The sequence below is a fragment of the Helianthus annuus genome, chromosome 7 (assembly GCF_002127325.2).
Source record: "Helianthus annuus cultivar XRQ/B chromosome 7, HanXRQr2.0-SUNRISE, whole genome shotgun sequence".
NCBI lineage: Eukaryota > Viridiplantae > Streptophyta > Magnoliopsida > Asterales > Asteraceae > Helianthus > Helianthus annuus.
Window position 1 is genome coordinate 21,085,090 of NC_035439.2, and position 5,502 is coordinate 21,090,591.

Genomic DNA, 5,502 nt, shown 5'->3' on the forward strand with positions numbered 1-5,502 from the left:
CCGCCTAGTGATGAATTCTCAGCCTTTAGAGCAATGCCACATCATCAAAATGATTGGCTAAGAATAAATCTTGTGGCTTAAGAGAATTCATTTAGTATAATAGATAGATATCACGTTTATGTGTGTTTGGTTGGTTGAAGTTCTAGCAAATATCTTTTAGAATTTATAAAATAGAAGTAGATATTTATATGTTTAATAATATTATAGATTATATATTAATAATCTTTTAGAATTTATATAAAAGAAGCAGATATTTATATGTTTAATAATATTATAGATTATATGTTTAATAATTTTTTTATAAAATGTCATGTCATATTAATTGAAATATTTTATTATAAGTTAGATTAGATACATAGAGAGGCGAATATGTACCTAAATACATATGTACAGACATGTATTTTATGACAAGGCATTATATTATTATTGTTATTATCATTATTATTATTTCATGTAAATAAAAGTTTAGAAACATAGAACCCAAAATATATTGCATTTAAAAAAATATAACCATATGTAAAATAAAGATTTAGATTCATATATTTATATATAATTGGATACGTGTATACATATATGGATATATTCAGATATGATTTTTTTCCTTTGTTTTTGTTCTTTAAAAGAGTCCAAATTAAATCCATCGTTTTAAAGGTTTTTTAAGGTTTTAAAATAGGGGTTGAATTATTTTTCAGAGTCTCATAAACATAGGAAGGGTATAAACAATGCCGACTAAAAAAAGACACAATTGATAGAAAAAAAAGGAAAGACAAAATGACGAAAATAAAAAAACACAATACAAAATAAAAAGACACAAGGATCTGAAAACAAAAATTCAAAAATCCACAAGCTAAAAATCTATAAGCAAAAACCTAAGACATAAATCGTAGAGTTCGACAAAACGGTTCCATTACCGCTAAAATGAATTCAATCAAAGTCCGTTAAATACCCTTCTTACTACTTTCCTTCAAACTCTAGAAATTCATTACACGCTTTTTTCTTTTCTTTGATTTTTTGTCACGTTTATAAAAATAAGCAAAATATATGTTTTGCTTTAAAGTCAAATTTTACTTTTCCAAATTTAGATGATAACATAGTTTAACATGTTTTAATAAATCAAATGAATAATAGCGAAATCTAAAAAAATTATTATTATTATCTAAAGTTGTATGTCCATTAAAATCTAATATCTAACTACTATAATAAAAGAAACCAATTTTTGTATACGTGTCATTCATTAGAGGTATCCTTAAATTTATATTTATCTAAATAAATAAATAATAAATTAATATTAAATCTTATCATACTTTAATAAAATATTATCCTGAAATTTAAATTGTTAATTTAATATATTTTTAAAACAAATACCTCTCATATCTACTTATCTTATATTAAATATATAAATAATAAATTAATATTAAATGTTATCCTAATTATTTAAAAACATAATTTTTTTTATTATTTGGTATACAAAATTATGTTTATTCAACTCGAGTAAAACACGAGGTTTTTAAGGATATAATTTTTTTAGAGTTAATTACGTAGTTAGTCCCTGTGGTTTGCACAAAATAACATACTTAGGTACTAATAGTTTAAAATCACCTTCTAGGGTATTAACTTTTCATTTTGTAACGTTTGGGGGTATTAACTTCTAGGGTATTAACATAGTTAGTCCCTGTGGTTTGCACAAAATAACATACTTAGGTACTAATAGAATGTGATTTTAAACCTACAAATAACGTTAATACCTTCAAACGTTACAAAATGAAAAGTTAATACCATAGAATGTGATTTTAAACTATTAGTACCTAAGTATGTTACTTTATGCAAACCACAGGGACTAACTATGTAATTAACTCTTTTTTTTATTATTTGGTAAATTTTTCAACCCGACTATACACGAGTTTTTTTTAAAGATACGACATTTTTAGTATTTAATATACAAAATTACATTTATTTAGGATATAATTTTTTTATTATTTGGTAGATTTTTCAACCTGATTATACACAGGTTTTTTTAAAGATACAACGTTTTTAGTATTTAGTATACAAAATTACATTTATTTAATCTGTGTAATACACATGGTTTTAAAGATATAACTTTTTTATTATTTGATATATAAAATCACATTTATTTAACCCGTACAATATACAAGGTTCATAAAGATATAAGTTTTGTTATTTAATATATAAAATTACATTTATTCAACCCGTGTAATACACGGGGTTTTAACCTAGTAATTATAATATAGAAAACGTCCTTTAGGTTATATGAAGTTATAAGTTTCAGATTTAATGTTTAAAAATAGAGTAAATTATGTTTTTGACCCTATGGTTATATCATTTTTACTATATTAGTCCAAAATGATTTTTTTAACATCTATGCCCTCATGGTCTCTATAACTAACTATTTTGGCCCTTGAGACTAACTCCATCCCTTACCCTGGTTAATTATTTGTCACATGCAAGTCACATTATGGGTATTTTTGTAATTTCTGATCCCCTTTAAATATAACTCAGGTCTTCAATTCAAAAACAAACATCATCATCTTCAACCATCATCATCATCCCCACATAAACTTCAAACACGGATCTTTAATGAACAATAACCCATCATCATCATCCCCTAAACAAATTCCACAACCGGTCAGTGAACAACAACAACAACTGATGATTTCGCCCCTAACCGATCAGTGAACAACAACAGCAACCGACGACATATGTCAAATAGTACTATTGGTGGAGGACCACCGGTGACCGGCGGTGACGGTGGCTCAGTTCCAGTAATTGTTTGTGTCATGGGGTCTCTTTATGACCAGAAAATTTTATAAAAAAGGATTCTTTTTGCTTTTCTTTAACCCACCAAAAGAGGAAATCTAATTTTTCTCCTTTTTGTCGTCACACTCACCTCGCCGGAGCCCGGAATGTGCTGGGTCATCAAGAATTGAGGTTAGGGTTTCTGTGTTGGGTCATCAAGAATTGAGGTCAGGGTTTCTGTTTCTTGAATCTTGAATCTTTGAGTTGATTTTGTGAAGTTAGGGCTTGATTTGTGAGATAGGTACTTTTTGTGTTGATGTGAATGTGCTAGTATGATAAAGGTGAGTTGTAATGTGTTAGGTTTGTAATTAGGGTTTCAGAGGTGTGTAATCTAGTGATTTGTGTTGGGTTTTGGGCTGTTGTTAGTTGGTTATTGCTGGATTAGTTGCGTGTTGTAGGGTTTTGATTTGTGTTTGAAGTTTATGTGGGGATGATGATGATGATGGTTGAAGATGATGAAGATCTGGGTTAGATTTAATTGAAGATCTGGGGATGATGATGGTTGAAGATGATGATATTCTTGAAGATCTGGGTTAGATTTAAAGGGGATGAGAAATTACAAAAATACCCATCATGTGACTTGCATGTGACAAATAATTAACCAGGGTAAGGGATGGAGTTAGTCTCAAGGGCAAAAATAGTTAGTTATAAAGACTATGGGGGCACAGATGTTAAAAAATCTTATTTTGGGCTAATATAGTAAAAGTGATATAACCACAGGGGCCAAAAATGTAATTTACTCTTAGAAATAATATTGAGTGTTCTTTATGATTTCTTTTTGAGTTAATTACTGTTTTCGTCCCTGTGGTTTGTCAAAAATCACTATTTCAGTACATTAGTTTAAAAATTGTGATTTCAATCCCTGTGGTTTTACTTTCATAACCATTTCAGTCCATCTCATAACCATTTTAGTCCATGTACTAACAGAATAAATGGATTGACATGGTTACGAAAGTGAAACTACAGGGACTGAAATGGTTACGAAAGTGAAACCACAGGGACTGAAATTGCAATTTTTAAACTAATTGACTGAAATATTGATTTTTGACAAACCATAGGGACGAAAACAATAATTAACTCTTTCTTTTTATAAAAAGGGTTCGTCCTTGATGGCAAACCTCGTTTACTTTTAGAGTTAAATCATTACACCTGTGTTTTATGGGAGGGGAAAACAAGTTGTTTTTATGGCAAACTCTGTCTCACCTGTATATGGACCTTTCATAAAAGCACCATTAAGTCGTAGCGACATGTTCAACATCTAACTTCACCGTTGTTCAGTGGTTTCTCCTCAAGAGTTCCACTACTAGAAAACATGGTTTTTGTCATGTAAGTTTTGGTTACAAATTGATAGCAATATCCTTGTTGTCACCATTTTGCCACCGAAAATACGGTGACAAAAACACCCGTGTCAATTGCCCTAATGCCACCAAATAGCCACCATTTTTATATTTTGCTACCTTATTTTTACCACCACAAAATTGGTCAAAATTATTTGCCACCGTTTCATGTTTGCTACGCTCGCCTTGTTTGCCACCAAGTTTGCCACCGAGTTGTGACGTGTTTTCATACCATTTAGCCACTGATATTGCCACCATTTAGCCACGTTTTGATACCATTTAGCCACCGATATTGCCACCATTTAGCCACAATTTTTTACACAATTTGCGAGTTTTGATACCATTTAGCCACCGATATTGCCACCATTTAGCCACCATTTTTACACGATTTGCAACCATTTGCTACCGTTTATTTGCTACCATTTACTGATTACAGGAATATTGGTTTGGTTTGGAATATTGGTTTTTAATTCAGATTTTTTTTTCTCCCTGCTATTTTCATCAAAATTACATATCAATAAAACTATAAAATAATATAAAAAAGTCTAATAAAATCCAAAAATTATATAAAACATATCGTTTTCAAAAGCATATAATAAATACCAACTAAAACATAAAATAACTAAAATTATCCTAATAAGATAAACATCTAAACATTCAAAACTAAGTGTTTATAGCCTATCTTCGAACTCCAGCTGTTAACATAGCATCAATTTGTGACATCCTATCAAGCATAGCATCTTTATCTACCTTATCTTTTTCTTTTTCAGCCAACAACCCCGTAATAATTCCATTGAACCTTTCTTTTTCTTCGTCTTTTTCCTTAACGAGCTCCTTAATAACTAAGTTCAACTTTTCAATCTACAAAACAATCTACAAAACAACCAATGAATAGAATCAAGAAATTAGAATTAATGAAAAGTAATAATAGGTCAAGTTGGTTGCAAAGAAAACAAAATACAATTGTGAGCTACAATTCAAGTGCCAGAAACTAAATAGCATGTTCCAGTTTGTTTACAAATGTAGAAGTTGGAAGTTAATAAAAATGATAATATTGACATGATACGGACCAATAAAAAATGAAAGCATCATAAATCAATAAAACCTTGCTCATGAATCAACGCCCAAGTTTCATAAGCCGACAATTCACGCCCAATTTCCTAGCCAGGCGAGGCAATTGCACTTTAATTCTCCTTGTGATGGTTCATGCGCAAATGCCGGAAAGATTACAGCTAGATTTCTACTTTTATCTAACGAAACTACTTTTCTACACTAATAAACTAGCATTTTATAACTTTTGGTACTAAATAGACGATATTAATTAAATGTTATATAACAACTTTAGTTTATT